The sequence below is a fragment of the Mustela lutreola genome, chromosome 15 (genome assembly GCF_030435805.1).
Source record: "Mustela lutreola isolate mMusLut2 chromosome 15, mMusLut2.pri, whole genome shotgun sequence".
NCBI classification, from domain to species: domain Eukaryota; kingdom Metazoa; phylum Chordata; class Mammalia; order Carnivora; family Mustelidae; genus Mustela; species Mustela lutreola.
The window spans coordinates 26,210,105-26,234,170 of NC_081304.1; the positions used below are offsets into that span (position 1 = coordinate 26,210,105).

Below are 24,066 nucleotides of genomic sequence, written 5' to 3' on the forward strand. Positions count from 1 at the left end.
ATATTATCATACCCATCAAAAAATTTAAGGGGTGCCTGGCTGGTTCAGTCAGTAAAGCATGAGGCTCTTGATCTCTGGTTCTTGAGTTCCAGCCCCATACTGGGCACAGATGACCTCTTCTTTAAGATTTTATTTATTTGTCAAAAAGAGAGAGAGATGGGGCGCCTGGGTGGCTCAGTGGGTTAAAGCCTCTGCTTTCTGCTCAGGTCATGATCTCAGAGTCCTGGGATTGAGCCCCACATTGGGCTCTCTGCCCAGCAGGAAGCCTGCTTCCCCCTCTCTAACTGCCTGCCTCCCTGCCTACTTGTGATCTCTGTCTGTCAAATAAATAAATAAAATCTTTTTTAAAAAAAGAGAGAGAGAGTATAAGAGAGCACAAACGGGGAGCAGCAGGCAGAGGGAGACGTATGCTTCTTTAGGTATAAATTCAATATAGAAAGACATGAAATATATATGTCTTGATTTTAAGCTTCTGCTAGCTCTCAGAGGTCATATTTGTTTAAAATAAAATCCAGCCAAATATTCATCAGATGTTGAATAGATGAATAAAATATGGTATATGCATATCTTGGAATATTTAGCATTCATCGAGAAGCAGAAATGAAGTGCATTTTACAATATAGATAGACCTTGAAAATACTATGCTAAGTAAAAGAAACCGGTCACGAAGGACCACATATGAAAGAACAGTGGCTGGGGCACCTGGGTGGCTCAGTTGGTTAAGCACCTGACTCTTGATTTTGTCTCAAGTAATTATCTCCTAGCTGTGGGATCAGTCCCTTGGTCCAGATCTGTGTGCAGTGGGAAGTGTGCGGGAGGTTTTCTCCCTCTTCCTCTGCCCTTCTCCCCCTCAAATAAATTTTTTTAAAAAAGAAAGATTAGTGGTTGCCTTGAGCTGGCTGGGGTAATGAGGGAAAATGAATGATGTATGAGGTTTCTTTTGGGGGTAATGAAAATGTTCTAAAATTTATTTGTTGATAGTTACATGACTCTGAATATACTAAAATTCATTGAGGGGGATCCCTGAGTGGCTCAGGTCACGATCCTGGGGTCCTCGAATCAAGGCTGGTGTGGGGCTCCCCACTCAACAGGAGTCAGCTTCTCCCTCTCCCTCTGCCCCTCCCCTCGCTCCTGCTCGCTCACTTGCTCTCTCTTTCTCAAATAAAAATTTTTTTTAATCTTCAAAAGCCATTGAATTGTATAGTATAAAAAATTGAATTGTGTTGTATGTGAATTATATTTCAGTAAAGCTGTTAAATAAAAATTTATGGTTACAATAACTTTATAGTAAACTCAATAGAAGCATACAACCATGTGATAAAGTGGAAAGAGTAAGATTTTATTTATTTATTTGAGAGAGAGAGAGAGCACGCACACATGGGCAGGGGGTGAGGGGGGTGTGGCCAGGAGAGGGAGAAGTAGGCCCTCCACTGAGCAAGGTGCCCAAAGCAGGGCTGGATCCCAGGACTCTGGGATCATGACCTAAGCTGAAGGCAGATGCTTAACCAACTCAGCCACCCAAACACCTATTTTTTTTTTTTTTTAATTTAAGCAGGCTTCACAGCCTATATGGAACCCAACATAGGGCTTGAACTCACAACCCTGAGATCAAGACCTGAGCTGAAATCAAGAGTTGGATGCTCAACTGACTGAGCCACCCAGGCACCCCTCTTGCAATTGTAAAATCCTATGATTCTCAGGGAGGGGAAAAAATAATAATAAAATAAAGTAACATAAAATAAAACCCTATGATTATTGTTTTAGGTGGGAGTGAAAGACAGGAGAGAAGGCCTTAAGATTTAGTCCCGTTAGGGGCACCTGGGTGGCTCAGTGGGTTAAACCTCTGCCTTTGGCTGGGGTCATGATCATCAGGGTCCTGGGATCAAGCCCTGCATTGGGCTCAATGCTCAGCAGGGAGCCTGCTTCCCCCCTCACTGCCTGCCTCTCTGCCTATTTGTGATCATTGCCCGTCAAATAAATAAATAAAATCTAAAAAAAAAAAAAAAATGTAGTCCCATCAGTCAACTCTTAATTGCATAGACAGTAATCCTACCTCCTATACTTGACCACCTGGATAAATTTCCAGCACCCACCAGGGCTGCGATTATTGTTAAAGACTAAGAGTCATTCAGGAAAACAGGTCATGTTATGGACTTTAGAGTAAATGTTTATTCTTGATTCCTAAAAGGAAGGAAATTCCATTTTAAGAGATTATTCGGCCTTACAAAAATAGTGAGGACACTAATGGGGGCAGCAGAAGGGAGGAGCTGATGGAGGCAGGAAGGGAGGTGTTTCTTCCTAAGCACAATAACTATAATCACGGGAAGACTGAAATTACTAGTCCTGTTGTTTGTCTAGCCTTCTCGAACTTTTATGGTTATTTCTAAGTGAGTCAATTTCTCTGCTTTCACAGATTATATTTTCCCATAGGTGGAGAGAGGGTCTCTGAAAGAGGAAAAGAAAAGAAGGCTCCTCGTTCCCAAGGCTTTCCACCTAGGGCAGTGTGAAATGACAAATAATCACAAACTAGATCGCAAACCAGAAAGTCCTTGAGGAGACAGTCTTGCTGTGGAATTCAGAGTTTTTAAAAAGTTCCAGAGGACTTTTCTCAGCCCTCAGTTTTTCCTTCAAAATTCTTTCTAAGGTGTCAGCCTAAGATAGATAAATCTGTCCGGGTTGTAGTTGCAAAAAGGCCTCCAGGTGAGTGCTATTCCATTCAACACCCCCGACTTGGAACTCTGGACTAGCAGAAATTACCTCTAAAATGAGGAAGCTTGGGTACCTGGCTGGCTCAGTTAGTGGAGCATTCAACTCTTAATCTTCAGGGTCCTGGATTTGAGCCCCACTTTAGGCCTAGAGCTTACTTTAAAAAAATAAAAAAGAGGGGGTTGGGGGAGGGTTGGGGGATGGGTGAACCTGGTAGTGGGTGGAGCAGTGGGTGTTGTACATAAACAATGAATCTTGGAACACTGCATCAAAAACTAATGGTGGGGACGCCTGGGTGGCTCAGTGAGTTAAGCCTCTGCCTTTGGCTCGGGTCATGATCTCAGGGTCCTGGGATCGAGTTCCACATCGGAGCCTGCTTCCTCCCTCTCTCTCCCTCTCTCTCTGCTTGCCTCTCTGCCTACTTGTGATCTCTATCAAAAAAAAAAAAAAAAAAAAAAAAAAAAACTAATGGTATATTTTATGGTAACTGATATAAATAATAAAAATTTTTAAAAATAAATAAAAATTTTAAAAAATTAAAAAATAAAAAACAGGGGCACCCAGGTAGCTCAGTTGGTTAAGCATCTGCCTTCGGCTCAGGTCCTGATCCCAGGATCCTGGGGTAGAGCCCTGCCTTGGGGCTCCCTGCTCACTGAGAAGCCTGCTTCTCTCTCTTCCTCTGCCCCTCCCCCTCCCCGCTTGTGTTCTCTCTCTCTCTCTCTTACTGTCTCCCTCTCTATTATGAATAAATGAAATCTTTAAATAAATTAAAATAAAATGAGGAGGCAGAATATATGGCTGAAGCAAGAATCCCAGTACCTAAGGCTGTTTTTAATGGGTCCAAGGAATATCGGTCATATTTGTATTAAGGGCTATTTTTTTCTCCACTTCCTTCTGACTTGGGTTAAGGGAAAGAAGAGGCTCACCGCCCACCTCAGTATATTTTTTACACATAGAGCTGAAGTTCACTCTGGGAGTAAAAGATTTTTTTTTTTTTTTTTTAGATTTTACTTATTTATTTGACAGACAGAGATCACAGGTAGGCAGAGGCAGGCAGAGAGAGAGGGAAGCAGGCTCCCTGCTAGGCAGAGAGCTGGATGCAGGGCTCGATCCCAGGACCCTGGGATCATGACCTGAGCTGAAGGCAGAGGCTTTAGCCCACTGAGCCACCCAGGCGCCCCAAAGATATTTTTTTTTTTAGACTTGATTTATTTATTTGTCTCAGAGAGAGCAGGAGCAGGGAAGAGGGACAGAGGGAGAAGCAGAGCCCGGCTGAACAGGAAGCCTGAATCCAGACGTGATCCCAGGACCCTGGGATTATGACCTGAGTCAAAGGCAGATGCTTAACCAACTGAGCCACCCAGGCATCCCAAAAGATATATTTTTAAAATAGCAAGTTGGGGGCACCTGGGTGACTCAGTGGGTTAAAGCCTCTGCCTTCAGCTCCGGTCATGATCCAGGGTCCTGGGATCGAGCCCCACATCAGACTGTCTGCTCAGCAGGGGCCCTGCTTCCTCCTCTCTCTCTGCCTGCCTCTCTGCCTACTTGTGATCTCTGTCTGTCAAATAAATAAAATCTTCAAAAAAAAATAGCAAGTTGGATTTTCCCTCCGATTACAGACACATGCAGACTCACTATAGAGTATTTGCTAAATACAGAGAAGAAAATTAAAATCACCCATAGAGTCCCATCTTCCAGATGTCACATAGTTAACATTTGACAATCTGTAGAGCGATCCGGGAAGTCTTCATTGTCCTTGGGGAGAAGAGTCAAGTTCGTACAAGGGGACTTCTTTTCTCTAGAGTAAGTAAGCACCCAGTGAGACTTGCCAGCAGGAAACCTGAATTTTGGTCCCCAACTCCACCCCCACTCCCTCACTTGAGTCTCTTAAATAACTAGATGAGAAAGACATAGATTAAAATTTTAGGAAATATCAGACAAACCCAAAGCCCATTTCCAAAAATCTTTAAATAGATTTCATTGGGGATAACATCACAAATTCATTCTAGTTTAGGAATTAATTTCGACACACTAACAGTCATGCTGGGAAAGGAATGGAGGTGAGAAGAAGTTATTTCTTCTAAGTGCCAGTTCATTTGTGTATATGATTTGGGGGGAAGATCCCAATGATCTAAAACATCACTCCTGAAATCCACCATCTTCAAGAACTCAGTGCAATTCAGCCAACACTTACTGCCTAGGAAGTGATGGGTCCTGTGCTAGGCCCAGGGTGAAGGTTCTAAACTAAGATTAACATAGATCGGGCATAGTACTTGCCCTCAAGATGAGCAGTCTAGTAAGGAAGGCAGGCCTGGGAGGCATAAACCATGTGCTAGTGAAATCTACATACATACAAAGTACAGTGATGGCAAAGAGAAAAAAACAGGTCTGGAGGTTATTTAGGCAAAGGCGTCCTGAAGGATTCTGCCAAGGGGAAAGTAATCTTGGCAAATGCTTGGCTTGAAGGTTAACTCTCTGATTCAGATAAACAGAGAAAAATTTATTTGTTTTGTCTCAACCAAATCTGGCCTACTCCTGAGACCACAATCACAGAACAGACCTAGTTCAAAGGAAAGCTTGGTCTAAAAGGATTATTGAGGGGAGCTTGGGTGGCTAAGTGGGTTAAGCCTCCACCTTCAGCTCAGGTCATGATCTCAGGGTTCTGGGATCGAGCCCCGCATCAGGCTGTCTGCTCAGCAAGGAACCTGCTTCCTTCACTTTCTCTGCCTGCCTCTCTGCCTACTTGTGATCTCTCTATCAAATAAATAAATAAAATCTTTAAAAAATTTAAAAAAAGGGCGCCTGGGTGGCTCAGTGGGTTAAGCCGCTGCCTTCGGCTCAGGTCATGATCTCAGGGTCCTGGGATCGAGTCCCGCATCGGGCTCTCTGCTCAGCAGGGAGCCTGCTTCCTTCTCTCCCTCTCTGCCTGCCTCTCAGTGTACTTGTAATTTCTCTCTGTCAAATAAATAAATAAAATCTTTAAAAAAAATTTTTTTAAAAAGGATTATTGAAACAGTTCCTTTAGGTCACATGCGTGTGTGGTCTCTTTTAAATAAAAATAATGAGTCCTAGGGTACCTGGTTGGCTCAGTCAGTTAAGCATCTGCCTTGGGCTCAGGTCATGATCTCTGCTCAGCACAGAGTCCGCTTCTTCCTCTCCCTTTGTGTTCTCTTTCTTAAATAAACAAAACATCTTTAAAAGAAGAAGAAGAACACCATCTTTTGGCTAACCCCTACCCCTCCTGAAACTCCCCGTAAGAGCACTGACAGTAAAAGGGCTAAGTATGTCTTTAGGCACTTGTTGGAGCTGGGTAAAGGTGAATGGTCTTTGGCTGGTCTCAAGCAAGTCATATTCTTGTGTGCCTGGGCCTTCAGAGTTAAAGTTTTGAGCTACTGCAGCTCATGCCCTGCTCCCCAACCCCCATGTATCGCTCCCTGTTTCATTTGGCCTCCTTTGACTCTGATGTTATGTGAGATGTCTCTGAAGTCTGGCTGGGGTGGCAGCCTTCCCTGCAGCCCTCACCTCAGAGCCAGCTGCTGTCTACCATCCACTTCTGCCACCAAGTCCCCAGGCTCGGCTTGCAAAGCTAAGCCTCCAGGCCTCCCAGGGCCTAACCGCCAAGCCCCCCAGCACAGACAACTTGATGTTGGTAAGGGTAGAGATGCAGTGAGGGTAGAGTCCTTAGTGGTACTTTCCACTTATTCAACACCCCTCTTACTCTCTAAAACAAAGCGTGGACTTCCAAAAATAAGGATGATCATCTGATAGTTTTATGGTCTTCATACCTGTTCTCCTTTCCCCTATCCTACTGATGTTCCAGTCTGAATAAGTGAGGCCTTTTCCCATTGTTGTTTCTCCATCTCAACTTCAGAATCCTGGTTAAATCTTATCAGTGATCAGGGATTTTCTCTACACTTTGGGTGACCTGCTGGCAAGGCCACTAATATGCTGGAATGGGAGGTGGGTAGAGAGAAGGCCAGAATACTGTGGGTAAGGGACAAAAATTTTGTCTGGTTTGCCAGGTTAATGTCTTGCCAGGTTAATGTCAACTGATTTCAGATCTTTCCCTTAGCATTCCATTGGCATCTGTCAATCTCCCTCCCAGCCTCTCCATCCCCATGTTACTTAAGGTAATGGCCATGGTTATAGGTGTGAGAAATACTTAAAAGAGTCAATGGACAGAACTTGCTAGATGGAGAGGGTGATAGAAAGGGACTCACAGGCTTCTGGCTTGGCAAATGAGTAAATGGTGGTACCACCAATCAAGAGAACTAATCCAGGAAGAAAGGTTGCTTTTTTTTTTTCTTTTAAAGACTTTATTTATTTATTTGACAGAGAGAGAGATCACAAGTAGGCAGAGGCAGGCAGAGGGAGAGGGGGAAACAGGCTCCCTGCTGACAGCAGCCTTAGGCAGACAGCCCAGGACGCTGAGATCATGACCCGAGCTGAAGGCAGAGGCTTAACCCACTGCTCAGGTCTCCAGAAGGTTACTTTTTAAAAATAAAATAAGTTTGGGGGCTCCCGGGTGGTGCAGTGCGTTAAGTGCCCAACTCTTGGTTTCAGCTTGGGTCCCTGTGGTGAGATGAGGCTCTGCATTCAGGGCAGGGTCTGCTTAAGACTCTCTCTCCCTCTGCCCCCACCTGCTTGTGCTCGCTGAGTCTCTCTCTAAAATAAGTAAATAAATCTTTAAAATAAAATAAGTTCACTTTGAACACTATGGTTTGAGGAGCTACTGGGCTGGATCACAAAGAAAGATAACAGGTGGATAAACCATTCGAAGTCATTCATTTATGAATGTAGGTAAGGCTTATCTGTGGATGATACTGCTAGGGTGAATCATTTTATGAAGCACATGGTCCAATTTCACCCCTTATATTTTTTAGTTTTTAAGACTTTTTTTTTTTTTTTTTTTTTAAGTAGTCTCTGCACCCAACATGGGGCTTGAACTCATAACCCTGAGATCCGGAGTCCCACGCTCTACTGACTGAGCCAGCCAGGCACCTTTTTAGCCTTTATATTTTGTTTAATCAACTAATTTCTAACAAATAGCTAGATGAAATCAGCAACCGCAAGGGAATGGGTATTTTATTGGGGAAGGGAAAGAAGCCTGAACTAATTTTGGAGTTTATGTCATCGCTTCTTAGGAAGGAAAATCTAGGGAAAAAAGGTTAGGTTAAGAAAGAATGTTAGTGGGGCGCCTGGGTGGCTCAGTGGGTTAAAGCCTCTGCCTTCAGCTCCGGTCATGATCCCAGGGTCCTGGGATCGAGCCCCACATCAGGCTCTCTGCGTAGCAGGGAGCCTGCTTCCTCCTCTCTCTCTCTCTGCCTGCCTCTCTGCCTACTTGTGATCTCTCTCTGCCAAATAAATAAATAAAATCTTTATTTAAAAAAAAAAAAAAAAAAAAGAGGGTGCCTGGGTGGCTCAGTGGGTTAAGCTGCTGCCTTCGGCTCAGGTCATGATCTCAGGGTCCTGGGATCGAGTCCCGCATCGGGCTCTCTGCTCAGCAGGGAGCCTGCTTCCTCCTCTCTCTGCCTGCCTCTCTGCCTACTTGTGATCTCTCTTTGTCAAATAAATAAATAAAATTTTTTAAAAAATGAAAGAAAGAATGTTAGTGCGGCACCTTGGATGGCTCAGTCGCTTGAGAGTCCAACTTTTGGTGTCTGTTCAGGTCATGATCTTGGGGTCCTAAATCAAGCCCTTCACCCAGCAGGGAGTCTGCTTCAGGATTTTCTCCCCTGACTCCTCTCTCTTTAAAAAAAAAAAAAAAAAAAAGGAAAGAAATGATGTTTAGTGTCCTTCTCCTCCCATTTTTTTATAGCCAATGAAACTAAGGCCTAACAAGTGAGAAGCTTCAGGACACCTGGCTGGCACCAGCTCTTAATCTTGGGTCGCGAGTTCAAGCCCCACATTGAGTGTGGAGCCTACTTTAAAAAAGAAGAGAGAAGCTTTGATAAGAAAGCTGAATGAGGGCACTGGCCACAGGGATAGGGGGTGAGAACGGAGATCCCAGAAATGAAACAGAAAAATCCTCAGAAATGAAATAGAAAGATCACCTGAAAACAAAACAACATTACTTTAGAGGCACCTGGGTGGCTCAGTGGGTTAAAGCCTCTGCCTTCCGCTCAGGTCATAATCCCAGAGTCCTGAAATCAGCCCCACATTGGGCTCTCTGCTCAGCAGGGAGCTTGCTTCTCCCTCTCCCTCTGCCTGCCTCTCTGCCTACTTGTGATCTCTGTCAAGTAAATAAATAAGATCTTTTAAAAAACAAAACAAACAAACAAAAAAACAGGACAACATTACTTTACAATCTCGCCCAGGATGGATCCTGTCCTGATAAGACTTTACTCCCTCTAGAGAAAGCTGGGAACTTGTCCACGTGTTGCCACGTCGCCAGGGCCGTGGCTGACTATTCCAAAGCAACTATGCTTATATGCATATGTAATCACTGTGCAAACTGTGGTCGTTAACCCCAATGTTAACATCAATGTCTATTCGCCCAGAAAAGTAACAAATCCAGCCCTAAGGATGAGGCCAGTCCACAAACAGGGAACAGGATATGAACAAACTGAAACACAATCAAAGGCTGTTGAGTTGGTTTTCTATTTAAGGTCTACGGCTTATCTAAAATAAAACAGAAAAAGAGGGGCTGGTTGGAAACAGGGTGCAGTATCTGCTCAGAAGGGAAATCATCTCACGCGGGACCGCTGTGACCTTTGTCACTTTGTTCCTCCACATAGTCCTGTATGAAAATGACTCACTCCTCACACCGGCTGCTTATTTTTAGTAGGAGCAGCAGAGCCCGTCAAACACCTAAGCATAGCACCGCTGCCAATCAGCCTCACACACGAGAAGCAGGGAACAGATACCCACTTGTTCATTTCAGTTTGATCTGCGTAACTCAAGGGGCACCAGAGAGTCCGCCTCTTTCAAGGCAGATATTTGCTCTTGCCTTCTCCCTCGGCGCTGGGAACTCCCCGCAGAGATTTACTCCTCTGGACGTGAGATCTGAGCATGAGGAGGTCCCTTCGCTAGCAGTGGAATCCAGTTCCTTCCTCTTACAACTGAGGAATCACCCACAGTCACCTCTGGCTGCAACGAAGCTCCTATCTAGAACACTGGACTCCGCTCAGTGCCCTTTTTCCCCCTCTGGTTTTTTTTTTTTTTTCAAATACTGAAGTCAGAAGCCAAATAATATATATTTGCTATGAGATCATAAATCTGGTAGAAGAGGACATATTCTGGCCTGTGTCTCATTCTACTATTATATAGATGTTGCATACAGGGGTGCCTGGGTGGCTCAATGGGTTAAAGCCTCTGCCTTCAGCTCAGGTCATGGTCCCATGGTCCTGGGATCAAGCCCTGCATCGGGCTCTCTGCTTCTCTGCATCGGGAGCCTGCTTCCTCCTCTCTCTCTGCCTGCCTCTCTGCCTATTTGTGAGCTCTGTCCATCAAATAAATAAATAAAATCTTGTAAAAAAAATGTTGCATATAATGGAGTTAACATTTTGTTTACTATCAAATTAGCAGAAACCAAGACTCAGGGAAATATATTCTTTACTGCTTTGTAAAAATGTTAAAAGTCAAAATCTTGGCCAAGCACAAGGCAATAAACACCAGTGACTGCAAGTATACAAGGGGTTTGAAATTAACCCCCGGGGTCTGAATTATGCTTCTGCCACTTACTGGCAGCACTGCCTTAGACAAGTTATTCTCTTGTACCAGTTTCCTCTTCTGTAAAAAGAAGGTTGAGCATAAGAGTACCCATCTCCTGGGGTTGTTTTGAAGGTTCAATGGGACAGTACACATAAAGTACTTTGAATAGTGGCTGGCACATATGTATTCAGTAAATGTAAGCTACATCATTAATTCCTGTCAAATTATTAGCAAGGTGCCAAGCCCAGCTCCATCTCCTATGGGTATCTCCTCTTACTAGGAATCACTCTTTCTGTCTCTCTCTCTTTATTTAAGACTTTATTTGACAAAGAGAGCATGCGAGAGAGCACAAGCAGAGAGAGAAGCAGGCAGAGGGAGAGGGAGAAGCAGACTCTCTGCTGAACAGGAAGCCAGATGCTGGCTTAATCCCAGGATCCTGGGACCTTGACCTGAGCCTAAGGCAGATGCTTAACTGACTGAGCCACCCAGGAGTCCTCTAGGAGTCACTGTTTCAAAAGTCACAGCCTGTGTGTCTGTAGCAGTGTCTCCTTTCTCCTGGAAGGATTTCTGCAGGATGATATCACGCCTTGAAAACTACAGACACCAGATATATTCAGGGGGCAAGTGGCCCAGCTGGAGATGGGACTTAAAGTCTTGACACAAGAATGTTTGAAGTAATTGAACCTGATGACCTTACTGAAGACAGCCTCTGAGATTACAGAGCTGCCTTCCTACAGCTCATAGCCTATGGGAGGACTAGAGACAGAATTATAACCGAAGGGATGAGGGTTGCAGGGTTCTCGTCCGGGGAGTTGAAGAATGAATCTCGGGGACACAACAGGATAGAGTGATAGTTTGTTAAGTGAAGGTGAGAAAAGATAGAAAGCTCTCTAGAGTGAGAGTCGTTCTGTATGGGTTACCACTGGGGGCTTTATGGCTGGTCTTTTATAGAAAACTGACCCAGGAACTTAAATCTTTTTTTTTTTTTTTTAGATTTCATTTTTATTTATTTGACAGAGAGAGAGCACAAGCAGGGGGAGCAGCAGGCAGAGGGAGAAGCAGACTTCCTGCTGAGCAATGAGCCGGATGAGGGGCCAGATCCCAGGACCCTGGGATCATGACCTGAGCCAAAACCAAAAGTCAGACTGAGTCAGGCCCAGCAGACTGAGCCACCCAGGCTCCCCCTTTTTCTTTTTTTAAATCAGTGGGAGTTGTCCAAAAATGGTTGGGAGTGGGCAGCAGGCAGGGGGTGAGGGGAGATAGTGGGGGCCCCCTGGCCAGCTCCATCAGTAAAGCAAGTGACTCTTGATCTCAGGTTGAGTTGGAGCCCCCCACTTTGGGGGATTAAATAAATAAATCTTTTAAAAAAAAGATTTATTTGTTTGTTTGAAAGATTCAAAGAGAATGAGATAGTGAAAGAGCACAAGCAGCGGAGGGAGAGGCAGAAACAATGCAGGACTCATGAGGTATCAGGACCTGAGTTGAAGGCAGACACTTAACCAACTGAGTCACCCAGGAACCTCTCAAATAAATAAATAAATCTTTTTTTTTTTTTTAAGATTTTATTTCTTTTTTATTTTTATTTTTTAAAGATTTATTTATTTATTTGACAGATCACAAGTAAGCAGAGAGGCAGGCAGAGAGAGAGAAAGGGAAGCAGGTTCCCCGCTGAGCAGAGAGCCCGATTCGGGGCTCGATCCCAGCACCCTGGGATCACGACCTGAGTCGAAGGCAGAGGCTTTAACCCACTGAACCACCCAGGCGCCCCAAGATTTTATTTATTTATTTATCTGACAGAGAGAGTTACATCGAGAGAGGGAACACAAGCAGGGGGAGTAGGAGAAGCAGGCTTCCTGTGGAGCAAGGGGCCCAATGCAGGTCTTGATCCCAGGACCCCAGGATCATGATCCGAACCGAAGGCAGATGCTTAACAACTGAGCCACCCACGTGCCCTAAATAAATCTTAAAAAAAAAATCACAAACATAAAGGCTTTGAAGGATAACAGAATGTGCCACCCCCCCAAAGAATGCCTCTTGGGCATATGGATTATTTTGAGCTAAAGGCTATTAAGAACTGGTAGACATTGGGGTGCCTGGGTGGCTCAGTGGGTTAAGCCTCTGTCTTCTGCTCAGGGTCCTAGGATCCAGCCCCACATCCGGCTCTCTCCTCAGCAGAGAACCTGCTTCCCCCTCTCTCTCTGCCTGCCTCTCTACCTACTTGCGATCTCTCTCTCTCTGTCAAATAAATAAATAAAATCTTTTTTTTTTGTAAGATTTTATTTAATTAGGGGCGCCTGAGTGGCTCAGTGGGTTAAGCCGCTGCCTTCGGCTCAGGTCATGATCTCAGGGTCCTGTGATCCAGCCCCACATGGGGCTCTCTGCTCAGCAGGGAGCCTGCTTCCTCCTCTCTCTCTCTCTGCCTGCCTCTCCAACTACTTGTGATTTCTCTCTGTCAAATAAATAAATAAAATCTTAAAAAAAAAAAAAAGATGGGGCGCCTGGGTGGCTCAGTGGGTTAAGCCGCTGCCTTCGGCTCAGGTCATGATCTCAGAGTCCTGGGATCGAGTCCCGCATCGGGCTCTCTGCTCGGCAGAGAGCCTGCTTCCCTCTCTCTCTCTCTGGCTGCCTCTCTGTCTACTTGTGATTTCTCTCTGTCAAATTAATAAATAAAATCTTTAAAAAAAAAAAAAAAAGATTTTATTTAATTATTTGACAGACAGAGATCACAAGTAGGCAGAGAGGCAGGCAGAGAGAGAGGAGGAAGCAGGCTCCCCGCCGTACAGAGAGCCCAATGCGGGGCTGATCCCAAGACCCTGGGGGTCATGATCTGAGCTGAAGGCAGAGGCTTTAACCCACTGAGCCACCCAGGCACCCCAATAAATAAAATCTTTAAAAAGAACTGGTAGACACAGAAATAGCTCAAATACAAGGTACAAGATTTCCTTTTGTAAAGGAAACTTCCATTTATAAAAGAAATTGCCATTTGTAAAAAGTGTATCTCTCCTTCTTACAGGAAAGAGGAGGACTTTTGACAGCTCCTATTACTGGAGAAAGTTCCCACTTAAATCTGCATAATGAGCCTTCCTAAACAACAAATATTTACCAAACTCTTCCTGATTACTTCCCATAGCTTGCCTCCCCTACCCAGAAGCCCCAGACCCCTCTTTGTTTGTTTAGCCTTAGATGGGCTATGAGCCCAAAGATTAACCACTCTTGGGGCTGTTCATCCCTGGGGGTTTCCATATATACATGTGCCATGCACATGGTAATAAAATTGTTTGTTTTTCTTTCATTAATCTGCCTTTTCTTTTTTCTAAGATTTTATTTTCCAGTAATCACTACACCGAACGTGGGCCTCGAACTTATATCGAGAGAGCAAGAGGGGTCCACTCCACCTACTGAGCTAGCCAGGCGGCCCTGTTTAGTCTGCCTTTGGACAGGCGGATTTATATGTTCTTGGCTGGAGAACACAGAAGGGGCAGAGGAAAATATATTTTTTCCCTCTGTTACAATTGGAAAGAAGCATGCAAACAAGAATAACTATTAGGTTATTAGATTCGTAGGATAAATTATTTCTTTTAAATTTCTTTAAGTATTGCCTTTCTAGTATATTTAATTAAAAGCAAAAGCAAGGGGTGCCTGGGTGGCTTAATGGGTTAAAGCCTCTGCCTTCAGCTCATGTCATGATCTCAGGGTCCTGGGATTGAGCCCCGCATCAGGATCTCTGCTCATTGGTGAGCCTGCTTCCCTCTCTCTCTGCCTGCCTCTCTGCCTACTTGTGATCTCTGTCTGTCAAATAAATAAATAAAATCTTTAAAAAATATATATAAAAGCATAAGCAAGATACTAATGCTCATTCTTTTTTTTTTAAGTTTATTTATTTGCTCAAGTAACATCTATCCCCAATATGGGACTTGAATTCAATATACCAATATCAAGTGCTCCATGCTCTTCCTTTTTTTTTTTTAAGGTTTTTTAATTTTGGGGGTACCTGGGTGGCTCAGTGGGTTAAGCCTCTGCCTTAGGCTCAGGTCATGATCCCAGGGTCCAGAGATTGAGCCCCACATTGTGTTCTCTGTTCAGCGGTGAGCCTGCTTCCCCCTCTCTCTCTGCCTGCCTCTCTGCCTACTTGTGATCCCTCTGTGTCAACTTCAATTTCAAGTTCAGGAAGTTTAGGAGGTCTTTCCAGACCACTCTCTGCCGGGTAGCTCCTGGAAAATGACTAGATGCAAAACAAAACAAAACAAGACACAAGGATAAGGGAGACAACATTCCAGCCATAAGGCATGCCAGTGAAAGGACAGGGTCATCAGGCAGGAGATAAAATACTCCAAAGAACAAGCACTGGATTAAACTATAATTTGTGGGTTTGGAGGTAGAAGGTTAAAGTCCAAGGTATAGGCTAACAGCTGGGACCGGGACTGGGAAAGGAAAAGACAAGATTGCAGCATACGATGCGGGGATGAGAAGAAAGCAAAGAACTTTCCTGCTCACAGAATGCCGTGTGGTCCTCCCTATTTCCCATCTCCCTTCACGTTACGCAGGGCCATTCCACTAGTGCTGGTCCATGGGTTCAAAGGAGCAGTGGCATCCAGGCCAAACCAACCATTTAAGAGCTACCGTGGGACCCTCCCTCTCCCCCAGCTTTGTCTGTCCTGTGGTTCTGCATCATAGAGGCCTTGTATTGAGATGGGCGGGGAGAGGTAACAGCCTCCCGGAATCACTGGAAGGCGGGGATTGAACTGGAGAGGTGCTGGCCCTACAGCAGATTTGGTTTTGTGCAGTGCAAAGGACTCGGAGTTCGTGTTTCTTCCAAAATTCATATAGGGAGGGGCGCCTGGTTGCCCCAGTCAGAAGAGCTTGTGACTCTTGATCTCTGGGTTGTGAGTGTGAGCCCCACCGGGGGTGCAGACATTACTTAAAATCTTTAAGGGGTGCCTGGGTGGCTCAGTCCTTAAAGCATCTGCCTTTGGCTCAGGTCATGATCCCGGGGGCTTGGAATCGAGCCCAGCATCAGGGTCCATGCTCAGTGAGGAGCCTGCTTCACCCTCTACCTGCTGCTCCCCCTGCTTGTGTGCAAGTTCTCTCTCTGACAAATAAATAAAAAATAAATCAAATCTTAAAATGAAATCTTTAAGAAAAAGAAAACATTAAAAAAGCAAAATTCATATCCTAACCCCCCAGGCTATGGTATTAGGAGATGGAGCCCTTAGGAATAGGATTAGTGCTATAGGGGTCAAGGGCCAGCCACCCCAAGGGGACCATTTTAGCATAACTTTTTCAGAGCTGAAGGCAATTAAGCGCCTGTGTGCTCACGAGAAACTTTTTGCTCTTCCTTTAACTACCTAGAAGAATCTTAAAAAGAGAGAGAGAGAAAAGAAAAAGTTTCTAAAATTGGGGGTGTTTCCCAGAACAATGATTATTAGTTGGGATAAATTTTATCTGAGTGACTCATCTGTAGGGCAAACATCTAATTTCCAAACATCTGCTCTTTTTCTTACTGCCCTATGAATTGCATTCCTTCCCTTAGAAGTTACATACCCCTTCCCCCTTCTCCTTAGTTCAGGCTGACATATAGACCTCATTTTGCTTGATCTGTATTAAACTCTTTGGAATTTCCGTGTCTGGGTGGATTCCCCGTAGGAACGAAATTAAATTTGCTTTTCTCCTATTCGTCTGTCACATGTCAGTTTCATTCTTCGTCCAGCCTTCAAAGGACTTTGGACGGGGACAGGAAATTCTTGCTCCCCAACACTGTGCTTCTGAAAAACCTCCTTCTACCACATGAGGTTCCAGTGAGAAGATTGCTATCCATTAAGAAGGAGCGTCTCATCAGATTCAGTGTAAGCATTCAGTTCATTGCACTGAACAAAACCAAACTTACATGAGATCTGCTGATGCGGAATCTGTCGGTATCATGATCTTGGATATCCCCCGGCTCCAGGACTGAGAGAAATAAATGTTTATTGTTTATAAGTCTATTGTGTTTCTGTTACACAAACCTGATGGACTAAGGCATTAAATCACTGAGACTTGTGACTGACTTTTTGCTCTAGCACAACCTAGTTCATCCCAATTAATACACAAGGCACTACGATCATAATATTACAGAAATGACAGATTATGTGATGTTTGGCCCCAATCTAGAGAGCCTGGGGAGACAAACTGAACTGAATCCAGTATTACAACCATCTTCAGTGAAGACAGAAGGCACCAGGCCCATGACTCCCAGTAGGGGTCCTGGAGAATCAAATCACAAGAAAGCAGGAGGGAGATGAACGTGAAATCACTGCTCTGGACCTTGCACCTCTTCAGCCACGAAATCCTTCCCCCAGAGAGTTTTAGTCTGAAAGACTAGACCAGAGTCAAGGCAAGCAGAGAGACTGTTACAGGCAAAGAGCCGGTGTCTTTGCAAAAGGCTTTATTATATCTAAGTTTAGAAAGTGGAAACGAGGAGGGTTGTAAGAGAATGTAAAAATAAATGTGATTGAAGAGCTTAAGGAGAAAAAAAATAAAAGGTATTAGAGTCCTTGCTTTCAGTAGTCAAGAGCAGAAAACATAAGAATGTCAGAGGAAGGCAGTGTTGTTGAATAGAAAAAAAATAGATGACTGATCTCGCTTGGGTTGCCCGGTGATCCCCGGGGGTCTCATTGGGCCGGGAAGTCTAGAATTCCTGACGTGATGTTCTATGTTCTATGGCACAGTGTGGTGGTTACGCGCACAGGCTCTGGAGCGAGAGTGACACTGACCCATAGGCAGCCTCGGCCTCTGAAATGGTTTTGTGGTCTGGGCTAAACTATTTAACCTTCCTGGGCCTCATTTTCCCCACCTGTAAAATAGAACCTAGAATCAGGCCCATCTCGTATAGCTGCTGCACCAGACTATGTGAGGGATCTTTTAGGACTTACTTCCCCAGTTAGCAAATTTTGTAGGTTTCCCCCCAAACCTCTTCCTCCCCTCCCCCACCAAGGATCAGGCCTCACTCAGAAGATCGAAAGGTAGTTTCCTTATGCATATTTCTCCGTCAGACTCAGACAAGGGACCTGTGTGCTTGTTTTTTTTTTTTTTGTTTTTTGTTTTTTGTTTTTTGCAAAACACAGGCAATTACCTTCACCAAATGATCCTGCTGTTTGATTTGTAGTTCGATTCTGGAGTCATAAGTGGGAGGGTTCATACTTCATTCTTGATTATGGGCAGTGAAGATTCCCTCGGGACTCATTCCTAACCAGTATTATGAATGGCCTCTCTTTGCCCTGCATCCCAAGATGCCTTTCTGTTTCTCACACGTGGGCATAATGCATTAGTTGCTCTGATTCCTTAAATCATTCATAGCAGGACAGTCATGACCTGAATCAATTCTATTCTGTGCGCAGTGTTAGAGCTAGCCGTCTTGTTGGTTTTGAATGATGATTTCTTCGCACCTCGCAGTGATCTCTCCTGCAGGTGAGACTCTGGAATAAAGCCTTCTCCATGGTGAAGAAGCACATACGTAATTTAGAGCCAAACCGCTGGCCCTGCGCGGACTGGCTTTAAATCCTGGATCCACTTCTTCCAGCTGTCTGAATTTGGGCAAGTCATCCACCCTCCTGAGCGGCAGTTTCCCTACCCAAAATACAAGAACAATAACAGTATTTACCTCACGAAGAGGTTGTGCAAATTACTATAAATAAAGCACTCTCTGCCTGGCACAAAGCAACCTTTTTTTCTTTTTAAGTTGTTTTATTTTATTTTTTTCTTATTTTTTAAAGATCTTATTTATTTATTTGACAAAGACACAGCGAGAGAGAGGAAACACAAGCAGAGGGAGTGGGAGAGGGAGAAGCAGGCTTCCTGCTGAGCAGGAAGACAGATGACAAAGACAGATGCTTAACCACTGAGCCACCTAGGTGCTCTGGCACAGAGCAATCTTTCAATATATGTTGTCTATTATGGTTCATTTTTGTGTAACAAATGAATGGCAGTTATTGCTTATTGCTCCTTTTAAGATACTTTTTAATACTTATAGATCACTGGGGCGCCTGGGTGGCTCAGTCTTTTAAGCATCTGTCTTCAGCTCAGGTCATGATCCCAGAGTCCTGAAATCGAGTCCCACAACAGGCTCCTTGCTTTGTGGGGAGTCTGCCCCTCTCCCTCCCCCTCTCCCCTCCCAGCTTGTGTTATCTCTCTAGCTTACTCTCTCTTAAATAAATAAAACCTTTTTAAAAATATCTAAAAAATTGGGGCACCTGGGTGGCTCAGTGGGTTAAAGCCTCTGCCTTCGGCTCGGGTCATGATCCCAGGGTCCTGGGATCGAGCCCCACATCGGGCTCTCTGCTCGGTGGAGAGCCTGCTTCCCCCTCTCTCTCTCTGCCTGCCTCTCTGCCTACTTGTGATCTCTGTCTGTCAAATAAATAAATAATTTTTTTTTTAAATCTAAAAAATAAATCACAGTATAATTAATGTCAGTTCCAGATAATATATATTATAATATGAAAATGATTTTTTATAGAATTACATTTCTTTTCATTTAAGATTTATTTATTTATTTATTTGAGAGAGAGAGAGAGAGAGAGAGAGTATGAACGGTGGATGGGGCAGAGGGAGAGAGAGAATCTCAAGCTGACTCCCTGATGAGTGGGGAGCCCAGCACGGGGCTCCATCCCACAACACTGAAATCACGACCTGAGCCTAAATCAAGAGTTGAACACTGAACAGACTGAGCTACCCAGGTGCTCCTATATAATCTCATTCTTAAGACTCTAGGCTTAGCAAATTATAGCACATAATGTATCATTGTAAAAATTCTGCAGGACACATTTGACATATTGTTAGTACGCATATTTGGTTGGCAAATACCATTGGAATTCATACCTGCACCATCACAAGAAGTCTGTCTTTAAAAAAAAAAAAAAGAATATTGTCAATGCTTTCATGTTTAGCTTCAGGGTATTTAGAGATCACTTTTATGCAGATAATCCCCACATGTCTGTCCTTAGCATCTCCTCTGAACCCCAGACAAATGTCTTTAATTGGTTACTGTGTATTTTCTCTCTTGCATCACCCTCCAGCAGATGTACAACAGGAGCTCATCTTCCTGCAGCTGGCTCTTTCTAGACTTCCCTACATCTGTTAATGTCATTATTATTTTTTTGTGGGTTAATGTCATTATTGTCACAATGGTTAGGTATAAAATCTGTCACCCATAGGTGTAAAAAACCCAAGCAGCTATTTATTATTTACAATGTGCCAAACACTGTGTTAAATATTGATCACATTACTTTATATAATCCTCACAACACTCTTTTGATGTAGTGAGGATGTAGTTTTTTTTTTTTAAGATTTTATTTATTTTATTTGACAGACAGAGATTACAAGCAGGCAGAGAGAGAGAGGAGGAAGCAGGCTCCCTGCTGAGCAGAGAGCCCGATGCGGGGCTCTATCCCAGGACCCTGGGACCAGGACCTGAGCTGAAGGCAGAGGCTTTAACCCACTGAGCCACCCAGGCACCCCAGGATGTAGTATTTTGATGGAGTATGACTCCCATTTAACAAATACAGAAACACGAGTTTGCTTGGCAATGTTGAATATCTTGTCTGAAGTCACATAAATGATATGTGGTTGAGCCAAGAATCACCCCCACATCCCTTGAAAACAGACTCCTGGTCTTCAGCCCTATCATTGCTATGACAGAGTTCCTCTCCAGCTCTTTTAATCATATTCAATCAGTTCCCAAACCTTGTTGGTTTATCCTATGAATTTTAGCACAAACATCCCTTTAACCGCTTTAATCCTCATGCCTTGATTACTGGTGATGTCAGCATCTTCCTTATGGGCCTCTTTGCTTCCAGTCTCTCCCTATCTAATCTGCCCTCCACACCATAGCTAGATTCACTGTTCTAAAGCATAGCTTTCCCTATGTATTGGTGTAATCTTCAATAAATCATGTCATCTATTTTGGTCTGTGTGTATGTTTGTAAAGGGAGTGAATCAGATAGCCACAACAGTTGTAATGAGTTCTAGAATTTAAAATGTTTTTCAGGTCACTGTTCTACCCTCAAAGCTTCCATGATTCTCCATTAACTATGGCCCCAGCTTCTCAGACTAACATTCAAGGCTTGCCATTCATCTTGTGGTCTTATCCCCACTGTGCTAGAGCACTCTATTGGCTGTTTCCCTTGTCTCCCAGTACCTTTAGACTTATCCACATCCTGATCATACCTCTATGAAACCTTCCCCCTATTCTACCAAAGCAATCCCGGTGACCACTCTTTCTCCATAATAGTTGAAGTCATTAGTGCAATTCACTAAACATTACTCCTGTTATTATTTTTTTGGGGGGGTTAATATATTCAATTTGCAAATTTGTTGTTTCACTGTTGCTGTTGTTGCTGTTTAAGCAAGAAGAGGGTGCATCTGATGAGGACCAGAGGTGAGGGATCTGATGTTTGAGGTAGTGAATTCCCATTCTTGGAAGTTTCAAGCAGAAACTGAAACCCTTTACCAGGGTTTCTGGAGAGACTGGCCCATATGTTCTTTAAGATTATTCACAGTTCAGGGACTCCTGCCTGACTCAGAAAAGCATGTGACTCTTGATCTCAAGGTCATGAGTTTGTGTCCCACGTTGGGTGCAGAGATTACTTAAATAAGTAAATAAAACTTTAAAAATATACTACTGTTAGCTTTAAATTCTTACTGTTTTCTGATTTGGTTTGCTGAAACATTAACCTACAGGAGCCTCAAGGGTTGTATGTAGGGTTGGGCAAGGAAGGGTAGGGTGAGTCATGTAATTAGGATGGCTTCCAGGAAGAGATGAAATCTTCCCATTCTCTAATGCCCATTCCCCTTCTCCAGCATCTGCCTGGGCAAGATCCTCCTGCACCTTCCGAGGCTTATAACATCTTTAAAAGAACCTGGCTCTAGGACATGGTCTTACAAAGACTGTCAATCAACAAGATTGGAATCATTCAACTCTCAGGCTTCACTAGACCTAGTGAATCAGAGTTTGCATTTTAACAATTCCTTGTGTGATTTTTTTGTACCTAGAGATTTTAAAAGTACTAGTGCAGCGGACCCCAACAACTTATAAATGAGCTTGGTAGGTAACTATTGAACTGATATTTAATGTACCTTCTCCAAAAAAAAAAAAAAAAAAAAGAAAAAAGAAAAAGAAAAAGAAAGGAAGGAAGGAAGGGAAAGAAAGAAAACTAGGAGGCATCTGGGTGGCTCTGTGGTGGATGGTGCAACTCTTGAATGCAGGGTTGTGGGTTCGGGCCCCATGTTAGGTGTAGAGATTGCTTAAAGATAACATCTTTAAAAAAAAAAAGTAGAAGATTAAAATCTTAAAAAGAAAGAAAGAAAACTAGAAGCCAATATCTATTTTTTTTTATCATGTTCCATATCCTATCCTTCAGTAAGACTTATGGCCTTAACCTTGAATATATATCCTGTAACTAACCCGTTTGTCTCTTTTTCCTTTGTCATTACATAGTTCAAACCACCAGCATCTCCCACTTGGACTAACAGTGTAGTTTCAATTAGCTCTCCTGATTCTGTTTAAAGAAAAAAAAATTTTCCCTTTTTTAAGTAAACTCTACACCCAACATGGGACTCAAACTTACAACCTCACCACAGTTAAATCAAGAGTCCCCTGCTCTCTCCTCCCTGTGCCATTCCCCTCACTTAAGCTCTCTGGCTCTCTCTGTCAAATAAATAAAATCTTAAAAAAAAGTCTCATGCTCTACTCACTGAGCCAGTGGTGTGCTCTTAATTTTTTAGCCATTAAGATAGGTGTGTAGTAATATCTCCTTGTCCTTTTTTAAAAGGTTTTATTACAAGAGAGAGTGAGAGAGAGAGCAACCCCGAGCAGAGGGGAGGGGCAGAGGGCAGAGGGAGAGGCAGGAGCAGATTCCCTCCTGAGGGGGGCCTCTACGCAGGACTCCATCCCAGGACCCTGGGATCATGACCTGAGCAAAAGGCAGATGATTAACCAACCGAGCCACCCAGGTGCCCCTCTTCATGGCTTTAATTTGCATTTGCCTAGTGATTAATGATGTTGAACATCTCTTCATGTTCATCTCATGCCATCCGAAAATCCTCTTTAGTGTAATGTCTGTTCTTGTCTTTTGTTCGTTTTCTAATTGGATTTTTTTTTAAACTGTTGAGTTGTGAAAATTCTTATGTTCTCGATACAAGCCTGTGTTGGGTAGATGGTTTGCACATATTTTCTTTTACCCTGTAAATTGCTGTTTCATCTTCTGCTCAGAGCCTTTCAAAGGGAAAAAGTTTTAAATTTTGATAGGGTTCAATTTACCAAGTTTTTCATTTTACGGATTGTGCTTATGGTGGCAAGTCTAAAAACTCTTTGCCTGGCCCTTGGACCTGAAGTTTTTGTTTTGCTTTGTTATTCTGAAAGAGAGAGCCCAAGTGGAGGGAGAAACTGACTCCAGGCTTCGAGGGTAGCCCCAAGCAGGACTCCATCCCACGCCCCTGCGATCATGACCTGAGCTGAAGGCAGAGGCTTAATCCATTGAGCCACCCAGGCGCCCATGAAGATTTTTTTTAACCATGTTTTTTCTAAACTGTTATTGCTTTATATTTAAATCTATGATCCATTTAAAAATATGTATTTATTATTTGAGAGAGAGAGAGAGAGAGAGAGAGCGAGCACTTACACATGAGTGGGGGAAGGGGCAGAGGCAGAGCCCCACACTTGGCTCCATCTCTGGAGAGATCAGGACCAGAGCCAAATGGAGAGTAAGATGCTTAAGGGACTGAGCCACCCAGGCGCCCTTCTATGATCCATTTTGAACGAATTTTTGTTTAAGGTGTAGGTGTAGGTAGAGGTTCTTTTCTTTCTTTGCCTGCATTTGTCCAATGCCTCAGCACCTCTTTTTTTTCTTTCTTTCTTTTTTTTTTTTTTAAAGTAATCTGTACAGCCAACCTGAGGCTTAAACTCACAACCTCAAGATCAGGACTCCCGAGCTTTAGGGACGGAGCCAGTCAGGCGTCCCAGGACCAGTTGTTGAAAAGGCACTTGCTTCCGCTCTGTTACCTTACCCCACCCATTTATTCTACGGCAGTCAGATTTTTTTTTTTTTTTTTTTTTTTAATGTGTATCATATAAGGTCATTCCCTGTTCAAAACCTTCCAGTGGCACGACCACGTAACCCGGCCGCTCTCCGACGGCAATCTCTCCCACTGGCCGTCCACCGTAATAATATTCCGCGGTCAGATGAACACCAGACCTCCTGTTCCACTGTCGCTTCCTCAGAGAGCCTTTTCCCAACTAACCTTTTGGTGAAAATTGTTTACTCCTTCCGTTTTTCTCCCTTGCCCTGCTTTTTCTTTTTTCTTTTCATTCTTTTTTTTTTTTTTTTTAAAGATTTTATTTATTTGACTTACAGAGATCACAAGTAGGCAGAGAGGCAGGCAGAGAGAGGAGGAAGCAGGCTTCCCGCAGAGCAGAGAGTCCGATGCGGGACTCGATCCCAGGACCCTGGGATCATGACCTGAGCCGAAGGCAGAGGCTTTCACCCCCTGAGCCACCCAGGCGCCCCTACCTTGCTTTTTCTTAAGGGCACTAAAATAATGCAGTGTATTACGTATCAGTTTGCTTCTTTATTCTTTGTCCTCATTCCCAACCCCACCAAAGCCTCCTAGTTTCCTGCCATCACCTCGGGCCCTGGAACAGTGTCCCGCACACAGTAGGTACTCAATAATGCAGTGCTT

At 43.8% G+C, this 24,066-nt stretch overlaps 1 non-coding gene across 1 annotated transcript; it reads right to left on the reverse strand.

Annotated features, from left to right (window-relative positions):
* Positions 1-7,632: 7,632 nt before the first annotated feature.
* Positions 7,633-7,705, reverse strand: TRNAR-CCG (transfer RNA arginine (anticodon CCG)). Its single transcript has one exon. It is a non-coding gene; the product is annotated as a tRNA-Arg (tRNA).
* Positions 7,706-24,066: the final 16,361 nt, after the last annotated feature.